General features: G+C 36.5%; 1 protein-coding gene across 1 annotated transcript in view; it reads right to left on the bottom strand.

Annotated features, from left to right (window-relative positions):
- Positions 1 to 12,090, bottom strand: part of LOC131413802 (butyrophilin subfamily 1 member A1-like) — a 185,858-nt gene that overhangs the window by 21,538 nt on the left and 152,230 nt on the right.

The raw sequence follows: 12,090 nt of genomic DNA, 5'->3' as shown, positions 1-12,090 counted from the left end.
TTACACCAACTCATTAATACATAACCTTGTTTTATGTGAGTTTTATTTTAACCACACTCCTGAATGAAACTTGTCTTAACTAAATCACATGAAAGGAAGGAAAATGAAGTATTAAGTGGCAGGAAAGGGTGTTCTAAATCAAATGACCTCAGCCTACCTTGGAGAAATCTTACACATCAGAAACTTTAAAAACACCAAATTTCCACAGGTATATTATTAATAAGGTTCACTTGACAGAAAGGATTTGTCTACACAGATTGCAAAGACAAGACAAATCAAGAAGTTATACTAGGGGAAACTGAATAACAAATGAAGATGGCAAACTTCAGTTAGAAAGACAACACGATGAAACAAAATCATGTAAATTTAATGTATGTTGGAATTGAGGAAGATAATCATGGAGAGATGAAGACAAGGGTACAAGAAGCAGATGAAACAATTTCTAGAGGGAGAGGGAAATACATTATTTTGATTGCTAACTCCCTTTATTTACCTGTTTCTAGAATAATGACTTAATTCCCGAAGATCCTTCTACCTTCACTAATGTAACTGGGTACTATAAACGACACGTTGATATTTAACATACTTGATGAGCTCAAACTTTTCCTCACCATTCATTTGATGCTCAATCTCTATCGTTATTGTGAAATGTGGTCCTGTTCAAGTTGAAACTTGTGTTCTTTTACAATGACTCCAGAAGACTTTTACAGCTTCCTGGCTTGCTGGTGGAACAAGACGTTCCAAAGTCGTTTTGACATTTCCCACCTGAGCTGCAAATGGCAATTTTTTCCAAGATGCTTTAAGTCTTTTAGTGTGATTGTTTTTAGTGATTGCAACATATAGAATAGAGGTGGCAATTGTTGGGGAGTTCATTATGATATCTAGACCTCTTCAGTGAAACAAACAAACAAACAAACAAATAAAATCTGTATACATATGAAATACATTATTGGGACTTACCTTTTTCTTGTTCCTTCTTATCTGAAAAATGAAAGGAAGAAAGAAGCCATTAATGCAAAATGAAGGCACGACGTCACGAAGGGAGGGAGACAAAATTTGAAACCCTTTCATAGTTTACTCTGTGATTCAAATTTCTGAGAATTGGAACCACAGTGTTGCAAATGATATATCACCAATCGAGACAACGTTGATTTCCATTCCCCACGGCTTGGTGCAAAGGAATGAGATAGGAAATGACATCACGTCAGAAAGTAGAATTGGACTTCCCCTAGGATAAACCTTATCAATCAGTGGTCTTGGATTGGTCCTCCTACCTTCTTCATGATAAAATACAAGCATAGACAAATCCATGAGATACGTACTTAAGAATTGATGAGAAAGTATACAGTAAAAGGACCCATCTGCTCAAAACTATCTGTAGCAGTAGCCACATGAAACCTGCTCCTTACATTAAAGAGATATATTCCTAAATTCTCTCACCCCTGAAAATAAAAATGTCATTGGAAAAGGTCATTAGAAAAGGAGGATATTAAACTTTTAGTGATTATGTTAGGATATCCGAGGATATCTCATGTGATCAACATAAAATATCATGAAAGAGAGATATTTTATCAACGGCTTTCCTGGAAGAGGTAAAGGCCGACTATGAACATCAAAAATAATTGTAGTTTTCAGTATTACTCCTTGTGTAAATAAATGATGAGAGAATTCTGTGGTGGAAAGAAAAGAAAAAGCCAGGAAGCATTATTTTAAAGATCTGTAAAACTGGGAACATTTAGGTAATACGACAAAGGGCAGTGGAAGAGTAAGCCTCAAGTTCATGCTCGACTAATCAACAATATCTGCATTTACACAGACTGAAATGACAAAGGATGTAGAAATTTTTACTCAGCAAGTTTAGAGTCTTCTCTCATCTCTTAAGCTTTAGGGAGGTATCAATTGCATGGTAATGGCCCCTAGAACCTGGAAAAGGTGACAGAGATTCTAAATCAATGGTCTTTTTCCAGAAAATCTATACAGAATGGATTGATGTGCTTAATAGCCTAATCCCCTTCATCTCGCAAAATTCATAATGAAACTAGGGCGAGTCTATGGAAGACAGAAGAAGCCAATGTTTCCAGGGAAGGAGAAGTATGGCATGAGAAAGGACCGAATGGGACTGAAGGAAAGCTGGGGAAACAGAAATGGAGAGAACTTTAAAAGGGAAACTCCATATCAAGAAATTGGGGGTCAGGGGGAGAAGAGGGAAGTGGGAGCCAACTGATGGTATGTAGATAAAGATGCAGGGAAAGTAAGCCTCTAAGAAAGCAGTCATTTAAAGGGTTATGGGAGTAAAGCATTGTCAGACAAAATTTACCAAAATTTTTCTGAAGAACATCTGAAAATAAAATGAGATCATATAAATATGATGGAACACAAATCTGAATTATTTTCAAAATTATTGACAACCTAGAATGTAAAGTTAAACCTAGCAAGATGCTGATAAACACATACACACACACTCACACACATATGTTTGGTCATACACAGGGACAGCAACAGTGGCTAAAATCTAACTTTTGTCCTGAGAACATTTTCAAACATGAAAAGGCTAAAGGACTGATTTAACTGAACTGAAGAAAAATGTTAGTAATGTTGCTTCTGATGCTTAACTTTCAAAAATGTTCTCATTCCCTTTTGACATTATACAGGCTTTATTATCAGGTGTCAACCTTAATAACATGTTTCGTTGCTGCTGCTGTATCTATATCTATATATTGATATATTTGACTGTATATATACATACAGTTATATCTACCTATTTATCTATCTATCTGGTCAGTTAGTAAGTGAATACACATTCTACTGGAGTGCACATGGAACATTCTCCTTTATGGATCACACATTGTGTCAAAAAAGAAGTCAATAAATTTAAGAAGATTGAAATGATATCAAGCATCTTTTCTGACCACAATGGTATGAAATTAGAAATCAATCAGAAGAAGAAAACTAGAAAATTTACAAATATTTAGAGGTAAATAACGTGTTATTGAAAATTATTGGGTCAAAGAAGAAGTAGAAATAGAAATAGAAACATACCTGGAGACAAATGAAAATGGAAATTTAACATACCAAAACTTATGTGATTCAGCAAAAGAAGTTCAAAGAAGGAAGTTCATAGAGATCAATGCTTACATCAAGAAACAAGATAAATCTCGGGAGATGATGTCAGCATTATGGCAGAGTGAGTTTTTCCCTTTGTCTCTCTCTTCTTAGTTACTACCAATCAGACCTCCATTGATCAGCAAAGGAGTCTCTACAGAGCACAACAGGACACCTAAGAGACCCATGCATCTATACAGTGGAAAGTGAGTGGATTGGACCTCCAGGAGCCAGTGGAACTGGGGCAGCAGCTCCCTCCTCCTCCCCTGCCAGTGGTGACCCAAGGCATGGATCCTCATATCAGGATGCACACTTGTGAAAAGAGGCTGCAGGGGCAGACACAGCACTCACAGCTTATCCTCTGCCCTTCAGCGGTGATGGGTGACACACATGCCCTGAGGATTCAGGACACCGAGTGGGGCTGGGTCACTGGCTCCCCCTGCAGTGGCCCCATCTTTCCAACAGTTGGGACAGTATACAAAATGTAGATTTTCCTGGCTAGGACAGAATGCCCTGACCTGAATTTTCAAAATACACTGGCTCGTGCCAGCAACCAGAAGCTGTACGAGTGAGCAGCAATGACATTTACTCTCTGCTCAGCCCCTGCTCCCCGCCAGCTGTGGCAGATGGAACCTGCAACCTGAGGCTTCAGAGACCACAGGAGAACTGGTGACCCAGTGCCCAGAGACTTCACCCTTGACACCAGCTCTACCAGCAGTGAGGGCTACATAGAAATCCCTGGGTCCCTGGGCCCCCAGCAGTGACAGCAACAGCTGTGAACCCAGAGCTCCTGGCAGCAGTGCAGTCAGCACCCCCAGACAAGCCAGGAGCAGTAGTGCAGGTGGTGCACAGGACAGCAGCATCTGAGTCTGTGGAGAGTCTACAGAGAGCCAGTGGAGGAACACAAGACCCAAGCAACCCCAGAAGCAGCAGAAGTACTCGCAGCCTGGTGATCCCAGTGGTGGCACCTGAGACCGCAGCAACATCATAAGCAGCAAGGCACCAGCAACCTCAGAGGCACAAGCACCACAAGGAGGGCACTGATGATGACTCTAGCAGAGGCAGTGGAGGATGGAAATGCAGGCCTCAAATACAACCAGAAGCAAGTCAGAACCAAAGTAACCAAAGCCTTACCCAAATAAGAAAGGTGGTTACTACCACAAATATGCTGGCAGAGGATCAACTCATCAAGTACCATAAAGAACTACAATAACACAGAGAACAGAAAGAAAATGACAACTCTCCAGAAACCAAACTTGAAATCACAGAAGATTACAATCTAACTGATAGAGAATTCAAAATAGTTGCCATGAAAAAACTCAATGAGTTACAAGAAAACTCAGAAAGAAAGTTCATTGAGCTCAGGAATAAAATTAATGGCAAATACTTCACAAAGAGATTGAAACTCTAAAAAAAAAAAAAAAAAAACAGAAATTCTGGAGATGAAGAACACAGCTAATGAGATGAAAAATAAAATAGAAAGCATTAAAAATAGAGTGGACCATATGTAAGAGAGAATTATTGAGCTCAAAGATAGAAATCCAGAAATGATTCAGGTGGAAGAGGAGAGAGAACTAGATTTAAAAAATATGAAAAAATTCTATGAGAAATATCATACTCAATTAGGAAAAGTAACATAAGGATAATAGGTAGCCCAGAAATAGAATCTGAGGGGGAGAAAAGAGCAGACAGTTTATGCAAAGAAATAATATCTGGGAACTTCCCACACCTGGGGAAGGCACTGGATACACAAGTACATGAAACTAATAGAACCCCTAATTATCTCAATGCTAAAAGACCTTCTTCAAGGCATATAATACTAAAACTGTCAAAAGTCAATAACAGAGAAAGAATATTAAGGGAAGCCAGAGATAAGAAAATAACTTACAAAGGAACCACCTTCAGGCCATCAGCTGATTTCTCAGCAGAAATTCTATAGGCTAGGAGAGAGTGGAATGATATTTTCAAAATATTAAAGATAAAAACTATGAGCCAAGAGGGGCCAGCCCAGTGGCATAGTGGTTAAGTTTGTGTGCTCTGCTTCAGCAGCCCGGGGTTTGTAGGTTCAGATCCTGGGCACAGACCTACGCACTGCTTATCAAGCCATGCTGTGGTGGTGTCCTATATAAAGTAGAGGAAGATGGGCGTGGATGCTAGCCCAGGGCTAATCTTCTTCAGCAAAAAAGATGAGGATTGGAAATGGATGTTAGCTCAGAGCTAATCTTCCTCACCAAAAACTATCAGCAAGAATACTCTATCCAGCGAAGTTATCCTTCAGATATGAAGGAGAAATAAAAGCTTTCCTAGACAAACAAAAGCATAGGGAGTTTATCACCACTAGACCTGCCTGACAAGAAATGTTGAAAGGAGCCCTTCTCCCTGAAACAAGAAGGCAAATATTTACAAAGCTTTGAGCAAGGCAATAAACAAACAGAATTAGAATACTGTAACTCTATATCGGAATAGGTCAGTAAACACTTAATTATAACATAAAGGTGAAAGGGAAAGAAAACATTAAAAATAACTATAATCACTTGAATTTGGTCACAAACTCACAACACAAAAAAGAATAATTTGTGATAAGAAACAAGAAAAATCTCAAACAACCTAACTACACCTCAAGGAACTAGAAAAAGAAGAACAAAGCCCAAAGTTAGTAGAAGGAAGGAAATGACAAAGATCAGAGAAGAAATAAATGAAGTAGAGACTAAAAGGACAACGGAAAAGATCAATAAAATGAAGATCTGCTTTTTAAAAAAGAGATAAACAAAATGACTCACCAAGAAAAAGAGAGGATTCAAATAAATAATATCAGAAATGAAAGAGAAGACATTACAACTGATACCACAGAAATACAAAGGATCATAAGAGCCTAGCATGAACAATTATACACCAAAAATTTGGACAACCTAGAAGAAATAGATAAATTCCAAGAAACATGCAATCTACCAAGAACAAATCATGAAGAAATAGAAAATCTGAACAGACCAATTAGTAGTAAGGAGATTGAATAGTAATCAAAAAGCACCCAAAAAATGAAAGTCCAGGACTAGATGGCTTCACTGGTGAATTCTACCAAACATTCAAAGATGAATTAATACTAATTCTTCTCAAACTCTTCTGAAAAATAAAAGATAAGAGAACACTTCCAAACTCATTTTATGAGGCCAGCAATACCCTGATATCAAAACCAGAGAAGGACAAAACAAGAAAAGAAAATTAAGGGCAATATCCTTGACGAAATTAGATGCAAAAATTCCAATAAAATATTAGCAAACAGAATTCACAAATATATTAAAAGTATAATATGGTATGATCAAATGGGATTTATTCCTGGTTTGCAAGCATGGTTCAACATTCACAGATCAATCAATGTGATACACCACATCAACAAAATGATGGAAAAAATCATTTGATTATCTGGATAGATGTAGAAAAAGCACTTGGCAAAATTCGACATCCATTTATGATAAAATCTCTCAACAAAGTGGGCATAGAGGAAACCTACCTCTATTAATATACTCATATAGGACAAATACACAGCTAACATCATACTCAAAAGTGAAAAGCTGAAAGCTTTTCTTCTAAGATAAGGAACAAGACGAGGAAGCCCACTCTTCCCACTTTCATTCAACACAGTATTGGAAGTCCTGGCCATAGCAATTAGGCAAGGAAAAGAAATAAAAGACATCCAAATTGGAAAGGAAGAAGTAAAACTGTCACTATTTGCAGAGGACATGATACTATATATAGAAAACTAAAGACTCCACCAAAAACCTGTTAGAGCTAGTAAAAAAATTCAGGAAAGTTGCAGGATATATAATCAATATACAAAGCTCTGTTGCCTTTTTATACACTAATAATGAACTATCAGAATGAGAAATTAAGAAAACAATCCCACTTGCAACTGCATCAAAAAGAATAAAATACCTAGGAATAAATTTAATCAAGGAAGTGAAAGACCTATACACTGAAAACTATAAGATATTGATGAAAGAATTTGAAGTAGACACAAATAAATGGAAAGACATTCTGTGCTCATGTATTGGAAGAATTAATGTTGTTAAAATGATCATACTACCCAAAGCAATCTACAGATTCAGTGCAATCCTTATCAACATTCCAATACATTTTTCACAGATATAGAACAAAGAACCCTAAAATTTATGTGGAACTACAGAAGACCCCAAATAGCCAAAGCAATCTTGAGAAACAAAGCTAAGGCATCATGCTCCCTGATTTCAAACTCTACTGGAGAGCTATAGTAATCAAAGCAGTATAATATGAGCATAAAAACTGACACATAGATCAATGGAACAGAATAGAGTCGAGAAATAAACCCATGAATATATAGTCAATTAATTTATGACAAAGGAGCCAAGAATATACAATTGGGAAAGACAGTCCCTTCAATAAACGGTGTTGAAAGAACTGGAGAGCCGCATGCAAAAGAATGCATCTGACCAGTATCTTACACCATACACAAAATTAACTCAAAATGGATTAACAACTTGAATGTAAGACCTGAAACCATAAGCCTCCTAGAAGAAAACTTAAGCAGTAAGCTCCTTGACATTGGTATTGGCGATGATTTTTGGGATTTAACACCAAAAACAAAGGCAATGAAAGCAAAAATAAACAAGTGGGACTATAACAAATTATAAAACTTCTGCACAGCAAAGGAAACCATACACAAAATGAAAAGTCAACCTACTGAATGGGAGAAAATATAATCATGCATCACTTAACAACAAGAATATGTTCTGAGAAATGCATCATCAGGTGATTTCATCATTGCGCGAACATCATAGAGTGTACTTACACAAACCTACTACACACCTACTAGTCTCATGAGATCACTATTGTATATGCAGTCCACTGTTGATTGAAACATTGTGGTGCATGACTGTGTTTGCAAATCGAACATTTGATTATGGATTAATACCTAAAATAGATAAAAATCTCATACAACTCAATAGCAAAAAAACCGAACAATCCGATTAAAAAATGGGCAGAGGATCTGAATAGACATTTTTCCAAAGAAGTCATACAGATGTCCAACAGGTACATGAAAAGTTGCTCAACATCACTGATCAGCAGGGAAATTCAAATAAAAACAATGAGATATAACCTCACACCTGTTAGAATGGCTATTATCCAAAAGGCAAGAAATAGCAATTGTTGTTGAGGATGTGGAGAAAGGGAATGCTTGTGCACTATTGGTGGGAATGTAAATTTTGCTGTCACTATGGAAAACAATATGAAGGTTTCTCAAAACATTAAAAATAGAACTACCATATGATTCAGCAATTTCACCTCTGAGTATTTACCCAAAAAAAGGAAAATATTAATTCAAAAAGATATTGGCACACTCATGTTCATTGCAGCATTATTTACAATATCCAAGATATGGAAACAACCTAAGCGTCCATCAATGGATGAATGGGTAAAGAAAATATGGTATGTATACAGTGCAATATTATCCATCTGTAAAAAAGATTGATATCTTGCCATTTGTGACAACGTGGAGGGACTTTGAGGGCATTATGCTAAGTGAAATAAGTCAGACTAAGAAAGACAAATACTGTATGACCTCACTGTATATGGAAACTAAAAAAACAAAAAACAGCCAAGCTCTTAGATACAGTGAACAGATTGGTGGTTGCCAGAGATCAGGCGGTGAGGTGTAGGTGAAATGGAAATGTAGTCAAATCGTACAAACTTCCAGTTATAAAATAAATACATTTAGGAGCCGGCCCCATGGCTTAGCAGTTAAGTGCACACGCTCTGCTACTGGCGGCCGGGTTTGAGCATGCACTGAGGCACCCCTTGTCTGGCCACGCTGAGGGGGCGTCCCACATGCAGCAACTAGCAGGATGTGCAACTATGACATAACAACTATCTACTGGGGCTTTGGGGAGAAAAAGGGAAAAAAGGGAGGAGGATTGGCAGTAGATGTTAGCTCAGAGCTGGTCCTCCTCAGCAAAAAGAGGAAGATTGGCATGGATGTTAGCTCAGGGCTGATCTTCCTCACAAAAAAATAAAAATAAAAATAAAAAATACATTTAAAAAAGGAGATGAGGAAACTACAAAGAAAGACACCCATCTCTCCAAACACTATCTGTAGCAGTAGTCATATAAAACTGCTACATATATTAAATAGATATGCTATTTACCTGAATTCCTTTTGAAATCAAAAATATAAAATGTCATTACAAGGAGTATGTTAAAATTTTAAGGACTATATGTCTGTTGTATGAAAATTATTTGCTAACATCTTAGGGTAATTGCATCCCTTGTCATTTACTTGAAAAAATGAGAATTTAGAGGTGTATTATAATGGACCAATCTTTGATATATAAAATCTTTCTACAAATATTTAATAGAAATTGTGTTTGCATAAATTAAAATTGTGTCCTTGAAAATGCAAAAAAAAGAAAAACTGGTTAGTATGGTTGTATATTAAAAAATTCCAGGAAAATCACAGGAACTATTTGTATAACTGGGAACATTTGGGTAACACGTTCAAGGTCAGTGGTAGAATAAGCCTCAAGTTCACACTTGACCAATGAATGATATCAGAACTTACACAGGTTTTGAAGGACAATAGATGGAGAAACTTCACTCAGCATGTTAGTCCTTGAAGTTGGAATATGTGACACAGATCCTAACTTTGCATGTGTTCTGGAAAGATATACTGGAAACCATGTTCCTTTCAACTTAAAACCCTGCATCTCACCAACTTTTTAGTAAAACTATTGCAGGTCTCTAGAAAACAGCAACAGCTAATGTTTATAGGAAAGGGATAATATAGAATGGAAAAGGAAGGAATGGGAAAGGATGGAAGGTAGGCAACTTGAAATGGAGAGAACTTAATATGGGAGAAGTCCATAAGCAAAAAACTGGGGAAAGAAGAATAGCTATTCAGGGTAAGGATGAACAATGAAAGCCATACAAATTAAGAGGAAGGAAATGTGAAGGCAACAAGAAATCAGTCATTTAAAAGGGGTTTGTGAATAACAAGTTTTTAGATAATTTATCATTTTTTCCCTGAGGTCCTTCTGAAAAATAAAATAGAGACTTCAAGGTGAATATCATGGAAAAGAAACACCAAGAAAATTCAAATTTATTGCAAAATTCATATTTAAAATTATACCTATTAGGATGCAGATAAACATACACAAGGCATACACACACACACACACACACACTGTGGATGAAAGCTCACTTCTGTCCAGAGAATATTCTCCCAAAAATGAAAAGGGGCATAAAATGAAAGTATTTTCTGAATCAAAAAAAGTTATTGGAAATTTAGTTCTCATAGTTGCTTTTAAAAATGTTCTTGATCTATTTTGATTACTTGGGCTATTATTATTTGGTTTGTTAGCTTTAATAAGTTCTTTGGCTGCTACCAAATATATATATAGTCAACTCTCATTATCACAATAGCTATGTGGTGTTAAGAAGCCATAAACACTGAATTAAAATGTCTTGAACCAGTGTTGTAGAGGAAATACAGAGTTCGGTTTCTGGATACCTCTATTCACAACATTTATGTCAACCGATGAATATATAACCTTGTTTTATGTGGGTTTCTATTTCAACCCATGCTTAAATGAAAAACATCCTAATTAAATACCATGAAAGGAAGAAAAGTAAACTATTAAATGGTAGTGAAGTGAGTACTAAATCACAGGACCTTGTGCATGTCTTGGACAAAACTAAAACATCAGCCACACTGAAAATGCAAATAATTCAGAGGTATGTAATTAATAACATTAACTGGACACTAAGGAAATGTCTGTATAGATAAATCACAGAAATAATAATGGGGAAAACTGAATAATAAATGAAGATGGCAAACATCAGTTGGAAAGACAAGAAGATGAAAAATCATACCAAACTATGCATATCTTGGAGTTGAAGAAGATGATCATTGCGCATTGAAGACAAAGGTAAAAGTAACAGATGAGGCCATAACTAGGTACACAGGGAAATACAATAACGGGACTTGCCTTTTTCCTCCTAGTATCTATTGATAAATAAAAGGAAGAAAGAAACATTCATTCAAAATGATGATGCAATGTCAGGAAGGAAGGAGGACAAAATTTTCCAACAATTCTATAGTTTCTTCTGGGTCCTATCTGACACATATTTCTGAGAATTGGAACCAAAATGTTCAAAGACCATCTCACCATCTGAGGAAATGCTGTTCTACTTCCATAGAACATAGAAATGTTTTTCTACTTCCAAATTCACACTTGACCAATGAGTACTATCAGAATTTACACAAGCTTTGAAAGAACAGTGGATGGACAAATTTTATCCATCATGTTAGATGTCTGCTCTTAACTAAAGATTTTGGGAAGTATCATTGGCCTAGAAATGGGCCTTTGAATTTGATTTTGTCTTCTGATCTTCGGTTGAGTTCCAGGGAGACATAGAGAAAAAAACCATTGCCTAACAGCCCAAGGCCTTTCATCTCACCAAATTCTAAGTGAAACTACAGAAAGTCTTTGGAAGACAGACAAAGCCAGTGTTGACAAGGAAACAATGGTATGGAATGGTAAACAAAGAATGTGAAAGTATGGAAGGTTGTGAAGTTGAAAGGGAGAGAACCTAATATGAGAGAAGTTCATAATCAAATAATTGAAGAAGGAAGGGTAGGCACCCAGGAGAGGAGAGAGCCAATGGGTAGCATATAGATTAAAAGGCAGAGAATGTTTAGGCAATGAGAAACCAGTGAGGTTGGTAGTGACAGCTTCTCAGAATATTTACCAATTATTATCTGAGGTTTTTCTGAAAAATAAAAAGTGAGATAACGTAAATAGCATGGAAAAGAGATGTGAATAAAATTCAAATTTGATGCAAAAGTTCATATTTAAAAGTAACCTATCAAGGTGTAGATGGACATGTACAAACATACACACAAAGACATACAAAAATACAGTGGATGAGAGCTCAATTTTGCACAGATATTATTCTCCC

The sequence above is a fragment of the Diceros bicornis genome, chromosome 14 (genome assembly GCF_020826845.1).
Source record: "Diceros bicornis minor isolate mBicDic1 chromosome 14, mDicBic1.mat.cur, whole genome shotgun sequence".
Taxonomy (NCBI): domain Eukaryota; kingdom Metazoa; phylum Chordata; class Mammalia; order Perissodactyla; family Rhinocerotidae; genus Diceros; species Diceros bicornis.
This window is presented reverse-complemented; position numbering and strand designations above follow the sequence as displayed.